This window comes from Aythya marila (assembly GCF_965140915.1).
Source record: "Aythya marila genome assembly, chromosome: 11".
In the NCBI taxonomy this organism is placed as follows: Eukaryota; Metazoa; Chordata; class Aves; order Anseriformes; family Anatidae; genus Aythya; species Aythya marila.
In genome coordinates, this window is record NC_139052.1 from 21,261,436 (window position 1) to 21,273,808 (window position 12,373).

Below are 12,373 nucleotides of genomic sequence, written 5' to 3' on the forward strand. Positions count from 1 at the left end.
CGCGGTGGAAGTCTGGAGATGGAAAATTACCTTTAAATTATGAAAATGCATGTGCAGCTCCAGCATATGTGGAATGTTTACATCGCTAGAAGAAAATGATCTAACTCTGCCGTTAAATCTGCGGGACAGAATGACAGCAGAATTTCTTCTTTAACGAAGGAACTTTCTCAGATGAAACAGGAATGTCAGCTTCAGTGCATACTCCGCTGACTGGAACAGGATCAAGTCTTAACTAAGTTCCACACAATGTTTTCAGGGGAAAAGTGGAGAATGTTTTATGGAATTCAAGCCTGGATTTGGCTTGCATCCTAGAACATATATCTTGTTATGAAAACTGCTGAAACACTTTTAAGTGGGCAAGCCGCAAGTGTCCTTGGAGCTCTCCACTCCACTGGAAGTCACACAGGAGAAACTGAGGCAGAAAGGCTCCGGTTTGGGGGGGGTGGGGGGGGAACAGAGGGAGGGGAAATCATCTTGGAAGCGTTTCTGTTACACAGAACTGTTCACTTGTGCCTACAGCGCGAAGTAGTTACAACTTGTTTTCTGTTGTTGTCACCGATCCAACGCGTTACTCCAGCTCAATCGTAATCTCTTCCTGCCTCGGTTCATCCGCGTGTAAACCTGATTCACTAACTCTTACCTTAATGTGTCATGGGGCTTAATTAATAACACTTAGGTCTTTTAAGCCCTCTACAAACATTAACTACTTCTCGCAACAACTCTCCGAGGTGTTATTAGCCCCGTTTCACCCAGGGACGAGCGGCAGCAGAGCCTGCGACTCGCCCGAGGCAGCGGCGCGGCGGCCTCACGCCGAGCCCACCGGGCGGCACCGGCGGCCCCTCAGCGCCACAGCCCGGCCGGGGGCGGCTCCCCCCCGCCCCGGGGCCGCTCCTCCGAGCGCTCGGGAGGGCCGGGAGCGAGGCCGGCAGCAAACAACGGGCCGGGAGCGAGCGCCACGACCGCGGCGGCGCCGGGGGCAGCCCCGGGACGGCACCCGCCGGGGCGGGCACCCCGCAGGCCGAGGCCTGGAACGGGCGGGGGGCGCGGCGCGGGGCTGACAGCCGCCCCCTCACCGCCACCCACCCCCTCGGGGGCCGGCGGAGCCCCGGGGCCGCCGGGCAGCGACGGGAGCGGAGCCGAGGGGGCGCGGGGGGGAGCTCGGAACGGGGCCGTGAGGGGCGTGAGGGGCGCGGGGGGCTCCCCCCCGGTGGCCGCTCCCCCCCCCCCCCCCTCGGTGTCCGCACCGCCGCCGCCCCTTCTCCTCCTTCTCCTTTTTCCTGCCCCCCTTCCCCAAATTCTCCGTGTCCCCCCCCGCGGGACCACCGCGCTGCCCGCAGCCGCCGCCTCGCTTACCTGAGGGCGCGGGGTGCCGGGGAGGCGGGCCCCCGCTGGCCGGGCCCCCGGCGGCCGGAGGTGGCCGTGCCGGGCCGAGGCCGCGGCGTCGCGGAGCCGGGCCGGGCCGTGCGGGTGCCGCTGTGTTTACACCGCCACAGCCGCCGCCGCCGCCACCGCCACAGCCACAGCCACAGCCGCCGCCGGGGCTCGGCGCTCCGCGGGCGCTCAGCAGCCAGTCGCCATTTCCCGCCTACCGACCTGCTGCACCGCACCGAGGGACCCGGATGGCAGCGGGGCCGCCGCGCACGCGCAGCCACGGCTGGGGGGAGGAGGAGGAGGAGGAGGAGGAGGAGGAGGAGGAGGTGGGGGCCGCCGGGGGCCGGCAGCGCCGGGCAGGCCGGGAAGGAGGGGAGCGGGCGGTGGGGACGGGGATGGGGATGGGGACGGGCTCGGCTCGGTGCCTGCTCCCGCTGCTGAGGACCGGGGGTGCCTCAAGGAGCGGCTCTGGGCCGGGCAGGGCCTTGAGGTGAGGCGGGGGGGGGCTGTGAGGGGAGCGGGGGGGGCTCTGAGGGGGCTCTGAGGGAGCCGTGAGGGGAGCGGCCCCGCCCGCCGCCACCGCCGCTCCCTGAGGCGCGGGGCTGAGGGGAGCGGCCCCGGCTCGGCCCAGCTCGGCTCGGTTCCCCCCTCCTCGGTCTCCGGGGTGCGGAGGTGGCCGCCTCGCTCCCCCCCCCCGAGCCTGCCCCGCAGCGGGAGAGCGGCCCGGGGGGGTCCCTGCCGTCCCCTGCTCTCCCCTCAGGCCCGGCCGTGCTGTGCGCTGCCGCCTGCCAGGGCTGAGGTGCTGCTCTCAGGCACCTCCCGAGCCAAGCGTGGGGCTTGATTTACGCTTTTTTCGTTGTTTTCAACTTCTGGGCAGCCTCTGTAAGGTGTTGGGGGGCCCCTGTGGGGAGCGGGGAGGTGGCGGGGCTGGGTTGGCCATTTGCGACCTTCTCAACTCGTCTGTCCGAGTTTTCTTGCTGTCGGAGGTGGCTGTTAGCCGCCCAGCCTCGTAAACAGAAGTCTTCGGTTCTCAGTAACGTGCTTGATGACCTTGGGACGGTTTCTGGAGCTGGTGTGGAAGCAGCACGCTGCCACAAAAGCAGCTTTTGTGGCACTCTCGCAGAGCGGCAGGCAGAGACCCGCAGGTACCGTGCGCTTTCTTTTTCTAATACCTGTTGACTCCCATTTTAGCTTTTAAACCCTCATCATATTATAAAAATCCCAGCTCTCTAGTCGCTTATATTATTTATTGGCTTGTTAAACTGAACCGCATCTGCTGCTGTGAAGCCAAAATTTGTTTTAAAATTTTATCACAGGACTCGTTCTTTAGCAGAAGACACTATAAAAATAATTTTACCTTAGTTTCTGAAGAAAAAAGGTCATAAAAAAAGCAGCGGGAACAGTGTAGTACTTACTCAGAACAAGCCTTATTCCTTTAGAGCATTCAGGTATCTCTAAACACAATCATTAAGCATTGTACTTGAATTTCTTTTGTATGATCAGCTGCGAAAAAGGTTAGCTTGGACATGTTAAAACTTAATTAAACTGTTTGTCAGTCCATTAAGAGGAACTAGTACGGCAAGATAACTTTGTGATGTCTCATCGCACGAGCCCAAAAGGACATCAGTGATACTTAGAAAGTGGGAGTTTTGAAAAATGGTAGGTGGAAATACTTTTTCAAGCGATGTAATTAAAGTGGAACTAGCTGCCAGCGGAAATCGTTCGGCAGGATTTGATGCAAGCAGATATTTGTACGAATACCAAAACCATCTAGTGCATTTATAACAAAAGCCAAAAAAAACAACATTTAGAAGAGCTACTAAAGCATGTGACTCAGGGTTCAAACTAATCTTTACAGGAATGAGAGGGGTACTTTTCTGTACTAAGGAATATTTAAATATGTCTTCCGCAGTGCTCTTGTGCCATCCTCAGATTATCAGGGAGGGGGAATTGGAGGGTATTGGTGTTGGAGGGCTTGGTCCCGTGTCAGGTGGGAACACAAGAAGTCTTATTGTTAATTGGCATTGCTGTGAAGGCAAAAGTTCAAAGGTCCTCCTGCTGAAACTTGTTCCCCATGTTAATAACGCATAACATGCAAGGAGTATTAGCCCTGCCTGTGTGCAAAATGGGAAGACACTAAATTGGAAAACACTAAAGAGTGCTGTGTCTGCGTGTATACATGTGGAGCGTTACAAGCTTGGAACGTGTGCTTGCTTCAGAGAAGGCTCGTGGATTGGCAACGGCAGGTTTTTCCCTTGACAGTAGATTTCAAGGACTGTCAGACTGAGATATTCTAGGTGCATGTTTTCTTCACTTTACAGAGAAACTGAAGGGAAAAAAATGCATAGTTGCCAGCAGCGTTGCACATTCTTGAAATGTTGTACTCTGTGAATGCTCATCTGAAAGGCCGTTCTTCATATTTTATGATTTCCTCCCAAATTCGCCTTCCCGCATCCCCAAAGTCTCACTGATCTGTTAGCTTTTTGTTTGCACACTCATAATACTCGTTGAAAACGAGTTGCTTTGGAGTGACTGTCCTATTTGTTACAGAGACTCAGCATGGGTGAGTCCACCCGTTTCTCCTGGGAAGCCGTTTCGTATGTCTGCATTTAGGGGTTGTATTTTGTTACAGGTTTGAATGTAACTTCCAGCGACTGCGTCCAGCACTTCTCAGCAAGACTCCAAAGTCGTATGCTGCTGGAGCTCTTCTTCCCTGCGTCAGGACCCACACACAAGGATCAGGTCACGCCTGGAATTCTGTTTCATAAGCTGAAGACGGTGCATTCCTAAATCTTGCCTGAGGGGCTTTGTATTTTTCTGGGGAAAAGGGTTTTATTCCCTGGGTAATGTGGGGGCCCTTTAAGTTCTTCATCTTTCTTCACGTGTAGGTACCAGTTGCTACTCTGAGCACAGTTGTTGAGTGTAGTTTATTCTGCCAAAGTGAAAATAACTCTGATGTGACTATGAGAGAGAGTTGTGTAAACAAAAGAATTCTTGTTTGGGTTTAAATTTTTAAAATCACCTATTTCCAGTATTTGTTGTTTCTCTTGCTTATCTGAAGGGAAGAAACGTTGTTTAATAGGGAAACAGAACCGTGCGCTTGACTTAAATGAGAAGCAGCTACCAGGCTCTGCTTGCTCCTTTGTGCCTAGACGTCTGTGATCCAATCTGGCTGTCCAGGAGCAGCCCCAGACGCGGTGTTCTGACTGCTTACACTGCAGCTGACAGGAATCAGGATTCATATGGTACTCTGCGCCTGTTCAGAAACAAAGGCAAGCACAAATTTAAACCAACTTAAACGCATGTTTGATCTAGCACAGAATGTCTTTGAAGTGTCTACAGTCAAGAAACAGTCCTGTGGGGATGCAAATACACATCTGCAAGTGGTCAGGCCCGGTTTGGGGAAGTTAAACTGTGGTGTCCATACCAGCAACCCCATCCTTGCTACGTGGGAAGACATTGATATAGGTTGAGGGATTAAGAGCACGCTGGTTTCTCAGCAGGAAGTTCTTGCATCAGTATCATAACCCTGTTTCTCTCTGTCTTGAAAATTCCAGTGTAATCTACTAAATAGGGATATATGTCCCCACTTCCTTTTTTTTCTATTTTCTTTAAGAAACATGGTATCCTCAGTGCTGGAGTCTTTAAAAAGCTCTAGCTATTGCACCTCTGGGTGCCTCTGGCCCAAGGCCCCCCAGCAGGGCCACCCCCAGCTGGTGCCCAGCCCACATCCAGGCGGCTGCTGGAGCTCTCCAGGAGGGCCCCCAGCACCTCTCAGCACAGCCTGTGCCAGGGCTGCGGCCCCGCAGGCACAGAACTGCTTCTGGGGCCCAGGGGGAGCCTCCAGGGCTCCAGTTTTTGCCCAGGGCCCCTTGTTCTGGCCCTGGGCAGCACTGACAAGAGCCTGACCTCACCGCATATCCCCCGGGGTATTTATGAACATTCATGAGATCCCCGTGAGCTTTCTGTAGTTTTTTTTTTTTTTTTGATCCAGCTTTTTTCCAATATCCAAACAAACTTGTGGTACTTGACGTTTACATAAAGCAAGCCTACGATAGGAAGACATTCCACTGCACATGTGTCTTTGCTGTGGGAGAATGTAAGAACGCTTTGACAGGTGTTAATCACTTCTGTTAATTCACTGTTTGGAGGAAACACAAGGCTGATAATTCACACCAGGTTTTGAGCAAGTTTAATAATAGACTGCTGGCACTGTTTTACTGTTGCTGCTACCTGAGGAACAGGGCTTTAGGGAAACGCGATGTCATGAATTCAAGTAAAATTTGATCTTTTCCTGTGCCGTGGAAGTTGAAGCAATCGCTGTTCTGTGGTGTGTTTGGCTGCGTGCAAGCAGGGAAATGCTTCAGTTGCTCTACTACAGGTGGGAAGCAGTGAGCTTGTGGCGGTGAATTCTCCACGTACAAGTCCACACGCACACGTTTGTTCAGTCTGAAGGGAGCAGGACGTGGTTGTGTGTGCAGAGAAGTCGGGGGAGTGCCACGCTGCCCTAGCTGTGCCATGAACTGAAGGTAAGGACCCGGCTCCTCTTCCTCCTCCACTCGTGGCTTGGCCTCGGGCGGGTCAAACAATGCAGTGCAGGGGAGGGGCGGGGATTTCACGCAGCCTCTTATCAAACTGGTGGTTTCTGCAGAGGGTCTGTGGCAGGTATTAATGTTCCGCTGAAGCAGAAGTGCATGACAGCCTCAGATCCAGTCACCGTGGTGTATTTCCCAGGCAAATCATGCTGTGAATCACTGAGAGCGTGTAATTTTGCACTGCAAAGTGCTTATAACAGGTCTTTTGCTCTGCAGGCTTTGTTTTTCACTGGTTATGATTTTGTCTATATGAAAATGTAAAATAATATTTAATAAAACGCATATATCACTAGTTCTTTGGTGTCTGTTTTCATCTTGTCATTTGTCACTTTAGTCTTCAAGAAATGTAAGCAGAATCCTCTCTGCAGCTGTTAAATTTCTCCAAAAAAATGGTTATTTTTCATCTATTTAATACAGAGCTAATTTTTCCCTTTTGGTGAGATACTACCCAGCAGCTTGGTTCTCCTAATTTTAAACTAAATTAGGTTCAGCAGTGAGTCTTGGCTCTTGTGGGATCTGTGTAACTTTGAGAAAGCTTTGGGAAAATCTGTCTACTGAAAACCTGCAAAATCGGATAGTGGGACGAACTAGAACAAATTATTTCTTCACTGTTTGGTGTAGGTGCTTGGACTTCTAATACACGGCATTGAAACCATCCTTCGCTCTAGGTAGCAAAGTCTTCAGCTTGCTGTTAATTGTTTTCCATCTGTTCGTTACAGAGGTACCTGGAATTCATGTGGTTGCTGCTGTGCTGAGGCTTTTCCCACTAAGCAGGATAAGCATCCCTCTAATTTGAAGACTGAATTAAATCATCTTGAGAGGAAAATTCAGTCTGCTCTCCAACCCTTTTTTGTGGGGGGGAGAGGAAAATGGAAGTAAGGAGGAGGGGAGGGAAGAAAATAGTGGCAGGGAGAGCACTGCCTGAACTCGGGTTGTTTTTTCCCCCGTTCTTAATGTGCTAAACTTCTACCAGCTTCAAATTGCATTTATGTCTCAGAGGTATAAGAGAGTACTCATATTTTAAGCTGAAACAAAGATTTTTTCCTCTGATTTTTAATAATGTAATTGATTTGAGCGTTTGTAATGGAGTAGCAGTTGCATAAGCTTTGAAAGTTCATATCCCATTTGTATGCTAATGTCTCCTCAAGTCAGATTTCTCTTCAGGGCTGGGCATAAAAACAAAGTACTGCAATCACTTGCTGATCAAAAATGACTTGGGAATATGTATTTTCTCAGTTTGACCTTGAGCAAAATATTTTTGGCATCCGAACATTAATTTACATGGACTTATGAGTGCTTTTAAAGTACAGCCTTTTACAATTGGGGTTTTTAAAGTTTGATTATTTATGCAAAGTGTATAGGTGTTCTGTTCTTTTCTAATTTTGCATTTGAAACCTTTAGGAAATGGGGCAATTGCAAGAATTTTCTTGGCCTTTGATATGGTATCAGCTCTAAGTGTTTGAGGAATTTAGTATTTTCCTAAACTTCCTCACGCAGTTGTTACATGTTAATTAGTTTACATCTGTACTGTGCTTTGAAGCTGTAAGGTGGTGTTATTCTTTAATTAAGAGGTCGGTAGAGATCACCGTAGTTAAGTGGTTGCAGATAGTTCACAATGCACTGAAAGCAATTCTTTCAATAACCCCGCTGCCACAGCCTGCATTATATTTTTAATTACCCCATTATTCTACTGGATGCCAAAATCTGGGGTTTGCATCCTGTCCCTAAAGAACGAAGGCATCCAAACGTCTGCTGTTTGGCCAGCTGCCATTATTCCTTTACACCAAGGGCTACGTGTAACAGTTGTTTATTTAGCCTGTGCAGCTTCTAGAGTTCAAGTAAGTTTCGGAGACTGAGATAGGAGAAGTATTGCAGGCATTTCTGAACACTGGCTTCACCCACCCTAAGACTTCTTGGCTGGAAGCAGAACAACTTCAGACAGCACGGCAATGCGATAAGTTTTTACTCCATTTACTCTTTCTGTGACCTGGCAGTCATGGTAGCTACTACGCTTGGCTTTTGAAATGGCAAGAGGGGAGTAGAAAAGGGTTGAGTTATGTGGAAAGCTTCCAAAGAAGTGCACACGTTCAGAACATACTTACTTCTTGTTCCTTTTCTTTTTTTTTCCTTTTTTTTTTTTTTTTCTTTTTTTAGGATGGATAGATTTCTCTGATGGGGATTTGTGGGATGCCTTTACTCAGGGTATGTTGAATTGGGCCCATGAAAATGATCTTATAAGGCAAGATCCAAATGTGTTGGATCAGTCCCTTCACCGGATTGATCCCTCCTGGCGTCAGGCACTCTGCCTGCCCGTCTCCGTCATGGAAGATGGGAGAGCGCTGAATCTCCATCGGGAGGAGCCTGTTCCTTGCCATGAACTAAAAGGAAACCCAGAACAATTACACACTTCTCAAATTATCTTTGCTGAGTGCCTGAAGTTGAGTAGCATGAATCAAAGCCCTGTGCTAGGGATGAGCTTAGTGCTGCTAACAGGGTTACTGCAGGCGTGTGCCCGGCCTCTGCTCTGCGAACAAAGGGGTTTCCATTTCATTACCACCCCAGGATGAGTTTTATTAGTAGATTGAAAAATTAAGTGTAGGGAATGGAAGTGGAAATAGAGTCTCTAGGCTACCCCTTAACAAACTTCTGGAATGCTATGAGCTATTGCAAAATGTTTTGGAGAATTCAGACTCTAGCCCCAATAGCTGTTCAGATCACTTGCAGTTAACTTGCAAAAGTACTGTTCCTTATGTTTGTTTGTTTTTTCTATTTTATTTTTTGATGAAGAATTGGAGGCAGAGGGATAAATCAAGTTTTATCAGCTAAGGCATTTTTTTTCTCTAAGTGTAGTACCATGGGAAAATTAAATGTTTTTCACTTCTTAAAAATAAGGAATGAAAGAATGAAACCGATGGCCATCCGTGTCTCACAAGTTAATTAACTCAGGTTGTTCAGGTATACGCTCGGGCAAAATAAGAGAAAATAGATTTTTTCTTATTGCATATTGATTTGCTTTTTCTTTTTCCCTTAGATCTCCAATCAGTAGGAAGCCAATTTTTTCCATACTCTTAACTCAGTCTGGTGTGTTTGCAGGGGTCTGCTGGGGTACAGCCATCACTCTTCAGGTACCCAAGTAAGGGTAGGGAAAAGAATGAACTAATGAGAAATCATTGTAGAAAAAAAATGAAAGCAAATTATTTTTGTTTTCTAGTAAAGTCAAAATAATGTAAGCTCCACGCCTTTTATTAGCTGATGTATTTATTTCTGAGTTTAAAGGACTGTATTTAAAATTTAGGGTAAATACATTTTCAGCTAACGTGACCCCTAGAAGGGCAGCGTGCCTGGCTGGCTGAAGAGATTGCTGGTAAAGAAACGCAGTCAGAAATCTGCTTCAAATACCGGCCTCTTCACACCACCGTGGCTACAAGCCAGGCTCTGATGAAGGGTAGTTGCTCATCCTCACCACACTGCCTCGCTTCAAAATGTTCTTAACAGTGACAGCGCTGAGCGCTTAGCGATGCAAAGCTGTAAGGTGAAGTGAAACACTTGGAATTATGTCTGAAAACTGGGTGTGAGCTTATGAAAAGATAGGAAAAGGTCTGTTGGTCCCGTTAGCTGCTTTTTTTTCAAGAGATTACTCCTTAAATGCATTGCCGTATAGATGAGAAGTTATTTATGCATGAGCCTTAAAACAAGAATTCGGCGCACTGCGTACTGCTGTCGCTATCTGGACATATTGTTTAAACAAAAGGATCTGGGCTAGGCCATCGTTTAAAGATGCTGTTTGATTTCTCTTGTAAACCAGCTCCACCAAATGTGAGAGCCAGTTTTATTTTAAAGTCTAGCTGGTGGTATCGGGGAAGCAGATGTTTAAGTAGCGCTCGCTCGCTCTCAAATATGTCAACGTTTTGTATGCTGCCATTTCCATGGAAACAGGTACTGGCTCAGCCAAAATGGCACAGGGATTTCAAAATTAGGTTTTAAAAAATAAAATCGGGATAGGTTAGTCATTCATGTTTTCACTTATCCGTGCTGATAGTGGTGGTGCTGACAGAACATCTCTTTTGAATAGATTAGGTACAGTCATGCGAATGGCAGGTCAGTGATTCATATTTTTAATTAATGTGTTTAAAAAGTGGGCTTGTGTTTGATGGAACTTTATTGGAAAAGGATGCATTTATTGCATTTTGTTCAGCGTCTTCTCTTCCATGTGTTTGAGAGCAATCACATTTTCATCACTTCTTTAGGCCTTCACCTTCCTGAAAATAAGGTAAAATATGTTTTGGATGAGAACTACGGATTCGAGCTAGTTGGCAAACTTTACACTTTGTTGTTGGCTTTTTTGTTTGTTTTTAAATATAAAGTGGCTCAGGAAACAACAAAATGATCGTTTGTGAATTTGGAATCTTTAGAAGCCTGTAAAAATGAGGCAGGCCCCACTTCTTTGGGCTATTTGCCTTTGGGGACGTTTGCTTTAGGAACAGCCTACTTAGAGCCAAGGCAGTTATCCCTGCTCAGCATTGCTGCAGCATTAAAAAATTGGAGTAAACCAGTGGGACCTGCCGCTTCCAGGATGGCGTGCAAAGAACAAATCTCATATGAAGCTGAGGATGACAAGCTCCAGGAATTCTTGAAAAATGAAGACGCCTCCAATTGTTGTCTTGTGCCTTCAGCTTCATCATTCAGACAGCTGAATGTATTTTCCAGCTCAAGCCACAGCTTGGAGTGTCCCACGTCCCCGGAGCAGTGATTCCTGACCATCAGGAGAGAGGGGAGCAGGAGGTCGGTGCTGCAGGTGCAAAGCACTTGGGAAGGTCTGGTTCAAGGAAGGGGGAGGGAAAGGTGGTGACAAGAGGGAGCTGGGGCACCTCGCTATGAGCCTGGGGCCTGGGCTGTGAGGCACGGACCCAGCACTGGTGTGGTCCAGAGACGGCAGATGCTGTGGGGAGGGCAGGAAGGCAGAACTGGCCCGCAGGAGCACGGGGAGTGAAGGCACTGCAGAGCTCAGCTAGGGGGTGGAGGAAGCAGCAGCAGCCACATGGCTGTGCGAGGAGATGGCGTAGAAAACAGCTGTAATGGAGCCACCAAAAAAGAAAAAAAAAAAATAGGAACATTGCTCTAAAAACATTGGCAGTTTCCCAAAAGAACACAGACTTTTTTTTTCTTCTTCACCAAAGTGGAATTTGTTTGACAGAACAATTCCCCTTAGAAATAAAATTCTTTAAACATTGGATCACTAAATAATGAAGGGTAAAGCGCTTAGCGACCTAAATTAGATTCCTTAAAAGGATACCCACTAGGATCAAACTGTGTTTCGGTATGGGCTCCGCTGAAGTGAAATATTTTCCCAAAACACAGGGGCAAAACAAACCTACAATTCATGCGTACAGCTTGCTGTCCGAGTCTGCTGGCACTTTCCAAATAGCAAAAGGGACTTGGTAGCGTTTGCCTCATGTCAAAACTTTGCTGAGCGCTATCGGTGCATCAGCAGCAGTGCTCCTGCTCCTGCCAAGGAGCCACCAACCAAGCCAGAAATGAAAACTTTCATCCAGGACAGGCTCTCACGTCTCTCCTTCATAACTTTGTTGTGTTTTTCCCTTCTGCGTTACGGATTCCCTGGCCAATTATGAAAGAAGCCATGAAACTGAATATCAGTTTCTCAAGGAATAGGATAGAAAAATGCAAGAAATAAGAGTACTGGATGAGGCCAAATGGCCATCTGGGCTGGCATCTTACCAGCTTACTAAAACAGAATGAGGAATTTTTCTTCCTCTTGCCCGATCAATTTCAACCTGTAAGTAGTGTGGTTGCAGACACGGGGTGTTTCAGGAAGGGGAAAAGCAGAGCGGAGTTCTTTGTTATGCTTCAGTCACTGGAGAAGTCATATGACAAATAATTTGTTGCAGACATATGCTCAGTGCTGGCCTACAAACTAAGCCTTGCTCAAACAAGCCTGCAATGCTGGTGTGGGTTGTTAGGTACGTGGTCTGTTCCAGGCCAATTCATGGCAGAAGTGAGGTGTGGTAATAAAAGGGCAATGGTGCAGCAAGGCATAGAAAGCTGGCAGGAGGAGTGGTTTCATTTTGCTATCAGAAGATCTAAAGAATCTGAACATGGGACCTGTGGCGTACAAGAAAACAAAGAAGTTGTTATGCACTAAGAAATTGATTATGCATACAATAGTTTTAACAGGACTGTAATTATCAAATTCATCTATTTATAAACATCAGTTATCTAACAATTTTGCTTAAAAGTACTGGATAATGTAATTCTGTAGTATATAGAAGTAGCCAGGTTTCATGGAAAATCGGAATAAACAGAAAAAAAACATATTAAAGAATTCTGCGTGTCACTCTGAAGGTCAGCCACAGTAGTAAACTCCCTAAAATGATCCCTGAGCACTAGCA

The 12,373-nt window shown here is 47.7% G+C and overlaps 1 protein-coding gene and 1 long non-coding RNA gene across 2 annotated transcripts in view; one reads left to right on the forward strand and one right to left on the reverse strand.

Annotated features, from left to right (window-relative positions):
* CTDSPL2 (CTD small phosphatase like 2) overlaps window positions 1–1,611 on the reverse strand; it is a 41,298-nt gene extending 39,687 nt beyond the window's left edge. The window contains exon 1 of the mRNA XM_082768719.1: window positions 1,354–1,611. The gene's annotated coding sequence lies outside the window, so the exon portion shown is untranslated. The remainder of the gene's footprint in view (window positions 1–1,353) is intronic.
* Window positions 1,612–1,788: 177 nt separating this feature from the next.
* On the forward strand, window positions 1,789–6,220 carry LOC309882422. The gene is made up of 3 exons (XR_014318287.1): window positions 1,789–1,861; window positions 2,406–2,516; window positions 4,004–6,220. It is a non-coding gene; the product is annotated as an uncharacterized lncRNA (long non-coding RNA).
* Window positions 6,221–12,373: the final 6,153 nt, after the last annotated feature.